Raw genomic sequence first — 14,266 nt, forward strand, 5'->3', positions numbered from 1 at the left:
GCAAGTGGAACACCAACAGATTGCCCATATAGGATGTTAGCACTGCAGGGAGGCTTAGCCTTCGGTGTGCCAACCCCAAATTTTATTTTTTAATTTTGAAAAAAGTATTAGTTTGATTTTTTTAGAATGCTTCTTTTAATATCAATCAAATACAGAAATCCACATGGAATGAATGTAAGGGTCAGTAAGTTATTTAAGACAACCCCCTTGTAATTGGCATCCATGTCTGGAAGGAAGACTTTGTCAGCCTTTGCAGCTATGTTGTACCTGGATCTCCTGAACCTTTGTCTTCACTGTAGGGATTGTTGTTTTATCCAGGTTGTCACCCATAGTACTAGTTGCTGTGGCTTTTGTAGAGATGAGTGCAGACTGTATAGCTTCAGCTTATTCCCAGGACCAAGAGGTAGCTCAGTAGGTTAATCATCCAGTTTGTGGCTCCCAGCATCCCATTTGGATGCCATTTTATGTTCTGACTGCTCCACTTCCCACCCGGCTCCCTGTTTGTAGTCTGGGAAAGCAATAGAGGATGATTCAAGTGCTTGGGCCCCTGAACACACGTAGGAGACCCAGAAAAAGCTCCTGGCTCGATTCAGCTCAGCTCCAGTTGCAGCCATTTGGGAGGTGTACCAGTTGATGGAAGATCTTTTTCTCTCCTCTCTGTAAATCTGCCATTCCAATAAAAATAAATAAATCTTAAAAACATAATAAAGCTATTCCCACAGAATCTGGGAATCAGCCAGGCTGGAAGTTCTAGAACAAAGGCTGTTCTCTTATAGCTTCTCAGAGCTGTCAGCACCCCTTGACTCGTGGCTGTATCACTCCATTCTCTGTCCTACTGATCACACTGTCAAGTACTCTTCAATCTGTCCCTACCTACCTCTTTATATATCCATATGTATATATATATTTATATATATATTTTAAATATGTATATTTTAAATATATATATTTTATTATATATATATATTTAAAGTTTTTTTATTAGAAAGGCAGATTTACAGAAAGAAGGAGAAACACACAGATCTTTCATCTGCTGCTTCACTCCCCAAGTAGCTGTAACACCTGAAGCTGAGCCAATGCGAAGCCAGGACCCAGAAGCTTCTTCCTGGTCTCCTACATGGGTGCAGGGTCCAAAGGCTTTGGGCCATGCTCTATTGCTTTCCTAGGCCACAAGCAGGGAGCTGGAAGGGAAGTGGAGCAGCCAGGAATCAAACTGGTGCCCTTATTTGATCCTGGCAATTGCAATGCGAGAATTTAACCATTAGGCTATCACGCTGGACCTTCTGCCTAAATATTTTTTTAAATTTATTTTCAGCTGCCTAACTATTATATGGACACTTAGCATTAGATTTAGGGCCTAGCTAGATAATCTGGAATATCATCAGGATTATAATTGTATTTGAAAAGAACATTTTCAAATGAAGGTGAAATTCATGGACTCCAGGGACCAGGATGTGGACACACGGACGTGAGGAAATTGTCAACGTTCAACTCACTCCATCACCCAAGTATAATCCCTGAATGCTGTGTTATCTTTGCTTTTGCTTTGTCCTTTCGCATCCTTCTTCTGTAGGTCCCCGTCCATCTCCTTGGAATAACCCCTGACATAACCTCTGGCAATGTATTTGTTGAAGTAGTGGGTCATATAGTCTACTTCCCCAATATTGGAATTGTACTGAATGTGTTTGTATTTTCTAGTTTAGCCTGTTCTGTTCATATAAGCTGGTGGTGAAGACCTAGAGGCTTGATTGGATTTATAGGTTTTTTTTTTCTTTTTTGAGAGAGTTACTTCATAAGTGATATGTTTGTCAAAGGCATCTATCTAATGGCTGGTTATCTCTTTGTGGTATTAGCAGCCAGAGATATTCAGTACCTGGAAGGTTTTTTTTTTTTTTAATTTGATTTGATTTGGGACCTCCCCAGACTCTCACCCACCGACAGATATTCCCCATGTTGCTACAATAGTGTAGGCCTTCATAAGGAGTCATAATTCCATCAGTCTCTTATCAGTCCCCGACATTGCTGGTACAGACAGTGTCAGTCCAGTATCCAATTGTCTACACATTTCCAACAGTTTCATTGGGTGTCCATCCTTTGTCTGGAAACCGGAATGCGTGTTGCATTGTGCTCCACATCTGGATGTAGTAGACCCCAGTACTCCATCACTGTACATTTCAATAAATGAGAAGCCATAAAGAAAGGTCAACAACTGGTATGAATTAGAACAGCAGCCACAACAACAACTAATTACAGCATGAAAAACCATGCCACTGAGTAATCAATACATGGGTGACAAAAAAAACAAAAACAAAAAAACACAGAAGTCTCTTGGAACCAGCGATGACTTCGACAAGAGAAAAGAAATTATTTGGAATAAATGAAACTGAAATCAAAAACATCAAAACATATGGGATGCAGCCAAAAAAATCCAGTATGGATCAGGTTATTGAAGTTACACTTTCCATGATGTCTAATATAAGGTTTCCTTATATTATAGAGAACATATGGTATTTGTTCGTTTGTGATTGACTCATTTCACTGAGCAAAATGGTCTCTAATTGGGACTAGCTAGTTGTAAATGGCATAATTTCATTCTTCTTAATAGCTGAGTAATATTCCATGGAGTAGATGTACCACAGTTTCTTTAAGCATTCTTTTTTGGAAGCACATCTGGATTATTTCCATGTCTTTGCTGTTATAGATTGTGCTGCTGCAAATATAGGATTACAGATCCCCTTGCATATGAAATGAAATCATATGCAGATTTCATTTCTATTTGGTATATTCCTAGGAGCGGGATAGCTGGGTCATATGGCAGCTTTATTTGCGATTCTCCAAGCACTCTCTGTACTGATTTCCACAGTGGTTGTACTAGCCTGCACTCCCACCAGCAGTGAAGGAGGGTTCCTTTCTCCCCACATCCACGCCAGCAAGTGTTGTTACTTGAGTTCTGAATGTAGGCCAGTCTCACTGGAGTTAGGTGAGTACCTGGAGTTTTAATTCATAAAGAATTGTGCAGTGGTATTTCCAGTGCTGTTATCTCTTCTTGGTGTATGGACTGAAATATTGTATAAAGAGACACTTTATTGATGGTTTAGCCAGCAGTGTAATTTGTACAGGAAAGGCAGGATAAATTCTTGATTCTTACCACTACTTGCCAGTTTGCAAAATAAAACAGTTGCTAGCATCTCCAAAGGTGATTTAGGTTTTTTTTCTCTCAGAATGAATTCACGTCTTTGGCATGTCTCAGTCCATTGCATTTACTGTTATTACTATTATTGCTTATTCTTGAGCTAATGGAAGTCTTTGCATATTGTTCTTCAATTCTGTTTGTCACAAGCCTAATAATTTTTTTGTTTGTTTTATTTTTTATTTGAGAGAGAGAAAGAGAGAGAGAGAGAGAGAAAAGAGCTCCCATCCATTGTTTGACACCCCACATACACACAGTGGCTGGGAGTGGGCCTGAATAAAGTTCGGAACCAAGAACTCAGCACAGTTCTCCCAGTTAGGTGGCAGAATCCCAACTGAAGCATCATTATTGCTTCCAAGAGTCTGCGTTAGGAGGAAGCTGGTATCAGGAGCCAAACCCCAAGTGTTGAATCAAGGCTGCTCAGTTCAGACATGGTATCTTTTTTTTTTTTTTTAAAGATTTATTCATCTTATTACAGTCAGATATACACAGAGGAGGAGAGACAGAGAGGAAGATCTTCCATCCGATGTTTCACTCCCCAAGTGAGCCGCAACGGGCCGGTGCGCGCCAACCCGAAGCCGGGAACCAGGAACCCCTTCCGGGTCCCCCACGCGGGTGCAGGGTCCCAATGCATTGGGCCGTCCTCAACTGCCTTCCCAGGCCACAAGCAGGGAGCTGGATGGGAAGTGGAGCTGCCGGGATTAGAACCGGCGCCCATATGGGATCCCGGGGCTTTCAAGGCGAGGACTTTAGCCGCTAGGCCACGCCGCCAGGCCCCAGACATGGTATCTTAATCAGTGTCTGAGCCAGCAGGCTACACACCTGGTCCAACCTAGGTAGACTTTTAATAGCTACTTTGCTATCTGGTGTGAGAAGATGCTCCTGACTGTATTTCCTGCCTCAAGCTTGGAATGAATCATTTAGCTAAGTAGTCGTGGTCTCTTCTAGCAAGAAGTGGTATTTCAGGACCGCAGTCTGGATATTAGGAATGCTTGTTGCTATGCATTGTTCCTTACCTCTCAGCCTTAAAGTAAAATGCTTAGTAAGAATAGCATAAAGGCAGGAGGGAGTTATTGAAGTGACCTTTTTTAAAGGTTCTAGCACTACCAGGAAGCATCAGACTGTTTACTTAACCTGTTCTATCCTGACACCTGCAGCCCCTTTCACCTGCAGCAAAATGCATCCTTGTTTTTAAGGTTGCCTGGGATGAAAACTATCACATTATAACTCTTGCTTTATTTTGTGTTTCTCCTCCCCCCCCCCCCCGCCCACACACACAGAGCCTTATCAAAGTAACACTAGCAGCATGCAGGTTGAGCTTTTACTAACTACGGTTTCTTAAACACTGTACAGGAAGCAATTGAACAGATCAGATTGAATCTGGCAAACTAATGCCTGGGACCTGGGATTTCAGGCCTTCGGAAAGAATGATAAGAAATACCAGCCAGGAACGCTAAACATACACAAACTGTGGGACAGTCTTCCAGCTCTTTGTTTCAGCTGCAGGCATTTATTACTGGAGGCTCAGCCAAGAGCTGGTAGGAAGGCTCTTCCAGATAACACTTGCCCCTTGTCAGCTTGTTGTGAGATCCAGTGAACACAGAAGAGGAATAAATATAGTTTGAAGTCTCTTTAAGTAAACGTAGAAGCATAGAGTTTTTGTGTTTAAGAGTATAGCCTATTCCCTTGTATACCTCTGTGATAAGTGAGGAGGATAAGGCAATGGTGTCCAAAGCTCTGTCTCCATGAACTAGAAGAAGCTTCCCTAGGAAGGTTTGAAGCAGACATTTCATGCTCCGGGGATTCAGACATTCCCTCAGCATCACCATGATCACAGCTGGCAACTACTTTGTGGAGTTAGATCAAAGTTTAAAGCAAAGTTGTGTCCAGTAAAGTTACCATTACTCTCAGTTGAGACTTTAGCCTTCAAGTGTCTTTGTGGTTTTGTGTTCCCTACATGAATTTTTATCATGCACAATTGTCATATTTTGAAAAGTAGCGTAGTTCAAAACAGGTGGCTTTCCACAGTGACATCTGCCTAATGTAAACCTCTGTATGTTTATTCTAAAAATTATAAATCAGGATGTTCTTGGGCATTGCAGTGGATCCACCAAAACTTAGGAATTTTTTATTTCAATGAGGAAGGTCAAAGTTTGATGAGAAAACAACAGGAGAAAATAAAACATTCGTGGAATTAACACAGCATCTTGTCTCAGAAATTCTGTATCAGAAACCATCAGGCCCTTTCCCTCTTCTTTCCCTTTCCTCATCTGTAAAATCCAAGCATTCAGAACAATTTAGCATGAGGGTGGGGAAAGCCACCCATTCACCCGCCCAGCTCCCCACTGCCCTCTCTGCGCTCCTGCAGCCTGCACAATAGCTCTGTTTCTCGTCTCAGAGGATACTTGGCAGTTACATCTTGGATCAGAGAAATGCCATACACATCACCAGAGTGTCTACACCAGCAGATCAAACCCTGCTGACAACAGTAACTGTGGAGTGTACAAACGTAGTGATCATGACACTCCCCTGTTGGAATTTCTGCAAAGAATTCCCATTTCACTCCCCATTGAAGTCTGAGGAGCACATGCAAGTGTGCTGCAATAGACTGGCACAGAGCTGGCTACCTGCCCACGGGAAAGCCCAGGGCGTCTTGGTACAAACAGCAAGATGAGATTTGTGGACACGGAGACAACCGAGTCACGGCCAGGTACTGTGACATTACTAAAACTAAACTTCTGGTGAATGACAATTTTTTAAAATGTTTTTTAAATAATACCTATTAGGCAGATTTGCAGAGAAGGAAATAGAAACAAAGATCTTCCATCCGCTGGGTCACTCCCCAAGTGGCCGCAGTGACCAGAGCTGAGCCGATCTGAAGCTAGGTGCCAACAGCTTCTTCTGGGTCTCCCACATGGCATGGGTGGAGGGGCCCAAGGACTTGGGCCATCCTCTATAGCTTTCCCAGGGACATTAGCACATGAACAGGGAGCTGTATTAGAAGTGACAGCTTGGGGCTCGGCAGCGTGGCCTAGTGGCTAAGGTCCTTGCCTTGATCCCATATGGCTGCTGGTTCTAATCCCGGCAGCTCCACTTCCTCTCTGTCTCTCCTCCTCTCAGTATATCTGACTTTGTAATAAAAATAAAAAAAAAATAAATCTTTAAAAAAAAAAAAAAAAAAGTGACAGCCTGAACTGGACCCAGCACTCATATGGGATGCTGGTATCACAGGTTGTGGCTTAGTCTGTTATGCCACAGCCCTGGCCTCAGGGTTACAACTTTCAGATTGAATAATGAAATAGGTACAAACATGCTAGCCTTTTGCACTTCCTGCCATCCCCAGCCACCAGTCAGACACCAGGACCTGCCCAATCCTGAACTGCTAGCCTCCAAAACCGTGAGCTGAAATAGATCTTCTACCTTCCTAAGTAACTTCTCTATGGTATTTTATGTATTTAAATTTTCTATTTAGGGCCCAGCGCGATAGCCTAGCAGCTTAAGTACTCACCTCGCACTTGCCAGGATCCCATATAGATGCCGATTGTAATCCCAGCGGCCCTGCTTCCCAATCCAGCTCCCTGCTTGTGGCCTGGGAAAGCAGTCGAGAAGGGCCCAAAGCCTTGGGACCCTGTACCCACGTGTGAGACCTGGAAGCAGAGGCTCCGGGCTCCTGGCGCAGCTGCGGCCGTTGCAGCTGCTTGGGGGGTGAATCAGCAGACAGAAGATCTTTCTCTTTGTCTCTCTTCCTCTCTGTATATCTGACTGTCCAATAAAAATTAATGTTAAAAAATTAAAAAAAAATTTCTAATTATTTTACTTACTTGAGAGACAAAGAGAATGAGAGAGCTTCCATCCCCTGGTTTACTACCCAGTTGCCTACAAAACTCGGATTGGGCCAAGGTAAAGCTGGGAACTGGGGACTTGGTCTCAGTCTCCCATTTGAGTGGCAGGGACCCAACTGTTTGTGTCATCATCTGCTGCCTCTCAGAGTGCACCCGAGCCAAAACAAAGGTGTTGAGAGCAAAGGCAGGACTCAAACCAAGGCACTCCGATACGACATGTGGGTATTCCACTCAGTTTCTTACCCACAAGGCCAAGTGCTCACCCATTTCCTTGGATATTAGAGTTGTAATGAAAAGCTAATCGAGTCAGTGCATTGGCTCAGTGGGCTAATGCTCCACCTCCAAGCATGGGCACCGTGTCCTTGATGATCCACTTTCCACCCAGCTTCCTGCTTATGGCGTGGGAAAGCAGCAGAGGATGCCCCAAAGCCTCTGGAACCCTGCACCCACATGAGAGGCCTGGAATTAGCTCCTGGCTCCTGGCTTCAGATAGGCTCAGCTCTGGGCATTGCAGCCATTTGGGAAATGTGCTAGTGGATGGAAGATCTTTCTCTCTGTCTCTCCTTCCCTCTCTAAATCTGACTTTCCAATAAAAAAAAAAATAAATCTTTAAAAAAAAAGCTAATACATCTGTCTCATTTTCCTTTACTTGAAAGAGTGTAATTTGGGACCAGCATTGTGGCAAAATGAGTTAAGCTGCCAGCTGCCAACATGAGCATCCCATTTGGATCCTTGTTTAAGACCCGGCTGTTATTTCAATCTACCTCCCTGCTAATGGCCTGGGAAAGGAGAGGAAGATGGACCAAACGTTTGGACCTTGCCACCCATATGGAGACCTGGAAGAATCTCTTGGCTCCTGGCTTCAGCTGGCCCAGCCCCAGCCATTGCAACCATTTAGTATTGAATAAGTGGATAGAAAATCTCACTCTGTCTTGTCTCGTCTCTTCTCTTCTCTTCTCTTCTCTTCTCTTCTCTTCTCTTCTCTTCTCTTCTCTCTCTCTCTCTCCCTCTCTCTCTCCCTCTCTCTCTCTCAAGTTCAGCTTTTCAAGTAAATACATCCTTAAAAAAATACCAAGAACTTTGTGTGTTCTAGGCCCTGAGCCAAACTGTTGGAAGAGGAGTGGGAAGCTCCCTGTTGTGAGTGGGTATAACCCTAGCAAGGAGCACAGATAACCGGCAAGGAAACAAGCAGAGAAACTAGTTTGTGAAAGTGCTAGGGCTAAAAGAAAGCAGATAGAATTTTCTATTCTTATAGAGAATGGCTAGGGTGGGAGAGACAAAAAAGGAATTTATTTTGTTCAAGTTGAGGTTTTATGGAGCTAGAATGCATTAAGCAAACATGCATAGTGTATTTCTGTATGCCTGGTACTGGTTAGGGCACTGCATGAAACAATGTAGGTGACAAAGTCCCTGCCTTTCTGAAGCTCAAGGTGTTCTACTGGTACAGACTGATAATTAACTGTCAAATCAATAGGTTGGATTCAATCAGGCTTACTGTGAGGGCTGGGAACTGCTGGCTTTGGAATGTTCTACCTGGTAAGTGAAAACCAGGTTAGGGCAACACATTCTTAGATAAGCATTTTTGGTAAATTGCCTAAAGAAATCTTGGAACAGCTGAGTCTCCAAGCCTCCAGCAATTTGTAATGATTTCTTTTCATTTGCTAAAGATTCACTTCATTTTTAATTGCAATCTTTTTAAACTTTTAAAAATATTTACTGGGCCCAGCACCGTGGCCTAGCGGCTAAAGTCCTCACCTTGAACACGCCGGGATCCCATATGGACGCCGGTTCTAATCCCGGCAGCTCTACTTCCCGTCCAGCTCCCTGTTTGTGGCCTGGGAAAGCAGTCGAGGACGGCCCAAAGCCTTGGGACCCTGCACCTGCATGAGAGACCCGGAAGAGGCTCCTGGTTCCCGGCTTCGGGTTGGTGCAGCACCGGCCGTTGCGGCTCACTTGGGGAGTGAATCATCAGATGGAAGATCTTCCTCTCTGTCTCTCCTCCTCTCTGTACATCTGACTTTGTAATAAAAATAAATAAATATTTAAAAAGATATTTACTTAAAAAGCAGAGTAAAAAACACAGAGAAGTCTTCTGCTGGTTCATTTCCTCAAATGCCCATACTAGTAGGGATGGGGCCAGGCCAAAGTTAGGAGCCAGGAACTCCATCCAGGTCTCTCAGATGACGGCAGCCCAAGCACTTGTCTGCTGGTGCACTGGCAGGAGGCTGGAGTCTGGAGCCAGAGGTGAGTGTGAACTTAGGCAATCAGAGGTCAGAATCCAGCTTCTTAACCTCTAGGTCAAATGCCTGCACCAGGATACTTTGTTTCTTAAAGAAATCTTTCCCTTGAAATTGAATAATTTTAGGTAATAACAAGTATTAGGAAGAAAAATAAATCAGGATGAAGATTGGATGATGTTAGTATTATGCATCTAAGTTGTCCAGCAAGAGCCAATCTGGCAAGAAGGACAAAAAGGACCCTGAGGGTCTACCACTGTAATACTAAGAGGACACCACTTGCAGCACTGAGCGTTGCCACATCAGAGTGCTGATTCAAGCCCTGGCTGCTCTGCTTCCACTCGAGCTTTCTGGAGAAGAAGGCTAAAGAACTTGGGCCTCTGTTGCTCTTATGGGAGACTGACATGGAGTTCTTTGGCTTCTGGCTTTGGCCTGATCCAGAGACACGTCTGTTGTGGCTTTTTTGGGGTGAGAACCGATAGATAGAAGGTCTCTGTTTTTGAAATATAAATAAATCTTTTAGAAAGAAGTAGCTGTTGCAGCCTGAAAAAGGGAGACTAGAACCTTAGAAAGATTCAAAGGCCTGAGGTGTGTGTGTTGTGACGCCTTCTGCATAATTATCATCCAAACAAATTTTTCCTAGGCAAAATTCTTTTAGGAGATTTTAGTTGTCCACAGTCAAGGAACTATTACTTAATAAATCTATGCACTAGGGGCCACTTCAGTGGCTCAATGGTTAATCCTGTGTCTGTAAGTACAGGCATCCCATGTGGGCACTAATTCATGTCCCAGCTGTTTCACTTCCTAGCCAGTTCTCAGCTTATGGCTGGGAAAGCAGAAGATAATCCAAAGCCTTGGGACCCAGTGCCCAGTTTGGAGACATGGAAGAGGCCTCTGATTCTTGGCTTTGGATCAACTCAACTCTAGCTGTTGTGACTATTTGGGGAGTGAACAAGTAGATAGAACATCTTTCTCCTCTGTGTAAATCTCTTTCAATTCATAAGAAATGCAAAAAATAAATTTTTGTTAAGATATCTTCATTTTGTTCAGGTGAATCTGGAATTTAGTATTGAACAGAGCCTACTGGCTGATTGAGAGATTCCATGATACTCCTGAAATCCCAAAATAATGAAGCTGTTTTATTTCCATCAGTGACTTCCTGTCTATCACTGAGACTGAGAATCACAAGGCCTTTTGCATCTTCAGCAGGACACAGAGTTTGAGTGGTTTGGAAACAAAAGAGGCTCAGGCAGGAAGAATCTTTCCAGTGGAAACCCTGGCTCTGTTTTTAGAGCAAACATGTCTCTGTAATGAAAACAGACCATGCGAGTGCACTGGGAGTGATTATGCAGGAAACAGCAAAGAAGAGAGGGATGCAGGAAAAAATTCAAGGAGATCAAAAGGTTGCTAAACTGAAATTAATAATATACCCTTCAAAAAGAGATACGCCAGTGTATCCTGTTTTGTTGTTCTGTGGACCCTCTGTAAAGAAGTGGTTGGGCTAGGCATTTAGCCTGGTGGATGGGATGCCAGCTTAGACATCCACATCCCACATCAGCGTGCCTGGGTTCCTGACCTACTTCTGACTCTGTCTCCAGCTTCCTACTCATGCAGCCCCTGGGGAGAAAGGTGGGTGGTGAACGAGTCAAGTACTTGTGGTCTAGCCACTCACCTGGAGGACCTGAGTCGAGTTCTCTGCTTCTGGTTTCTGTCTGGCACAACCCTGACTGCTGCGGGGGCATTTGGGACATGAACCAAGAGTTGGGAACTTGTTCTCTCTCTCTGATTCTCTTTTCAATATTTTCTCTTTCTTCCCCACCCCCCCATAAGTAAGTGAAATTTATTTATTTTATTTTTCAAAATTTTATTGGAATGTCAGATTTAGAGAGACAAGGAGAGACAGAAAGATCATCCATCTTCTGGGTCACTCCCCAAGTGGCTGCAGTGGTCGAAACAGCCAACCTAAAGCCAGGAGCCAGGAGCTTCTTTTGGGTCTTCCCCGCGACCATCCTCGACTGCTTCCCAAGGCCAAAAACAGGGAGCTGGAAGGTAAGTGATGCACCCATATGGGATCCTGGCGTATACAAGGTGAGGATTTTAGCCACTAGGCTATCACGCTGGACCCAATAAGTGATAATTTTTTAAAAGATTAGTTGTTGTTGTTGTTGTTGTTGTTGTTGGAAAGTCAGATATACAGAGAGGAGAAGAGACAGAGAGGAAGATCTTCCGTCCACTGACTCACTCCCCAAGTGGTTGCAAGAGTAGCAGCTGCACTGATCAGGAGCAAGGAGCCTCCTCCAGGTCTCCCACGTGAGTGCAGAATCCAAGGCTTTGGACCGTCCTCAGCTGCCTCTCCATGCCACAAGCAGGGAGCTGGATAGGAAATGGGGCTGCTGGGACATGAAATGGCACCCATATGGGATCCTGGTGCATGTAAGGCAAGGACTTTAGGTACTAGGCTACTGCGCCAGACCCCCAATATATGAAATCTTTAAAATGAAAAAGAAACTGGGCCAGGCATGGTATTTCAGTGGCTAAAGTCCTCCTCTTACAAGCACTGGGATCCCATATGGGAGCCAGTTCATGTCCTGGCTGCTCCGAGCTCCTTGCTGTCGTCTGGGAAAGCAGTAGAAAATGGCCCAAATCCTTGGAACCTAATACCCACGTGGGAGTCCTGGAAGAAGCCCCTAGCTCCTGGCTTCAGATCAGCTGGGCAATGGCCACTGAGGCCATTTGAGTGAACCAAGGGATGGAAAATCTTTGTTTCTCCTTTTCTCTAAATCTGATCTGCCTTTCCAGTAAAAATAAATCCTTTTTAAAAAAGGAGAAAAAAATGTCATTACAGTGAGTCATTATGAATTTGTCTAAACTGGAGTCTACCTGAGGCAGAAGACAGAGCCCAGGTTCTGTTGACTTTTGCATCATCAGAGTCAAACATTTGAAAGATCTGCTGTATAAGTGTGGAAAATTAAAGATGAATGTTGTCAACCAATAGACCTCAGAAAAAACTTCTCAACCCTGGAGAAATTAAACCAACAACTTCTCAATCTACCAAAACCGCTCAACTAACATCCTCAGAACACTCTTCCCCACATCAGGGTCTCTAAGGTGTCATGAAATGACAGTCCCCCGTCTCCAGGTGCCGATCTAGTGTGGCAGCAAGGTGCGGCCCCCTAGCTTGCCTCCCCTGCAGACAGAAGAAAAAAAGAAAAACTGAAAATATGTCCCACCTACCTTGCTGCAGACCTGACCCTCGTCACTCAGGCCTACATGGGCATGCCTAGCTCTCAACTATGTAGACACTACTTAAAATAAAATCAAGATGGGAGGGTTTGGGGAGGGGTGGGGAGAATCCAAGTACCTATGAAACTGTGTCACATAATACAATGTAATTAATGAATTAAAAATACTAAAAAATATAATCAACAATAAAAAAAGTAAAATCAAGATGAATGTTCAACTGAGCAATGGCAAACACAACTCAGCACTTCTTCTTTTCTTAAAGATTTATTTTTTTTTTTTATTGGAAAGTCAGATTACAGAGAGGAGGAGAGACAGAGAGGAAGATCTTCCGTCCGATGATTCACTCCCCAAGTGACTGCAATGGCAGGAGCTATGCCGATCCGAAGCCAGGAGCTCTTCCAGGTCTCCCACACAGGTGCAGGGTCCAAAGCTTTGGGCTGTCCTCAACTGCTTTCCCAGGCCACAAGCAGGGAGCTGGATGGAAAGTGGGGCTGCCAGGATTAAAACCGTCGTCCATATAAGATCCCAGGAGTGCAGGACTTGAGCCTCTAGGCCGCCGTGCCAGACCCTCTCTCCATCTTTTAAACTCACCTGCTCTGTTTAATCTAACTCTAGGCCTTCTCTGGACTTGTGGTAGACAACTGTTCCCTAGAACAGTGCCTTCGGTTTGTGGCCATAATCCTAAATATATTTCCATAGTAAGATCAACATTTCACTCTCTATCTCAACTATGTAATATCAATCTCTTCTCTCTCTGTCTCCCCTCACCCCCTTTTTTTCTCCAAATCTCAACAACCCCTCTTTTGGCCACATTCCTATTCTGTAATGAACAAATATCCTAAGCGATAAACAAGGACTCTGTTTTTCTTCCTAGCCACCAAATCTTCCTGCATCTCTACCAGTATTTCTTCTTGTCTCCCCACTTATAATGATGCAAATACCACCGCCTGTACAAGGCCCGCCCTTTCCAGCTCTGGATCCCATCCTAGGTTGTCCTGTGCTTTGTCAAGGACATCACTCCCCTCTCAGGGATCATCAAGTTATTCATAATATGGAACTTATTATTCGTGTGTGTGTGTGTGTTTGAAAGGCAGAATTACAGACAGAAGAGACAGAGATAAAGGAAAAACTTCCCAAGGCCACAATGGCCAGGGCTGGCTGGGCCCAAGCCAGGAGCCAAGAGCTTCATCTGGGCCTTCCATTTGGGTGCAAAGACCCAGGTACTTGGAGGTCTTCTGCTGCTTTCCCAAGAGCCCTAGCAGTGAGCTGGATTCAAAGTGAAACAGCTAGGCAGCTCTACTCACTACCCCCCAATGCCACACTGACCTCAAAACTTACTATTCTGAATGATACCATCTTTTCTTGTTTTTTTTTGTTTTTGGTTTGTTGTTGTTTTGGAAGCAGAGTTAGAATGACTTAATGGAGGAGATTTTGGAATTGCTCATGTGAAAACTTGCCCTTTCTGCCCCCTGACTAATGGTCCATCCCACACATCGCAGCTTGTGCAGAATGTTGCTGGCTCAAAAGAGAAGGAGCCACGAACTCAGCCCCTAGGCCAACAGCATCCTGGCCGGTTTGCTCAGCCTGTAGTGTGACTACAGTTTAGAGATGGGACAATGATAATGGATAAAGAAATACCTGAAAAAACAAAAAACAAGGGCCGGCAGCGTGGCCTAGCGGCTAGAGTCCTCACCTTGAACATGCCAGGCTCCCATATGGGTGCCGGTTCTAATCCCAGTGGCCCCACTTCCCAT

The sequence above is a fragment of the Ochotona princeps genome, chromosome 5 (genome assembly GCF_030435755.1).
Source record: "Ochotona princeps isolate mOchPri1 chromosome 5, mOchPri1.hap1, whole genome shotgun sequence".
Lineage (NCBI taxonomy): Eukaryota > Metazoa > Chordata > Mammalia > Lagomorpha > Ochotonidae > Ochotona > Ochotona princeps.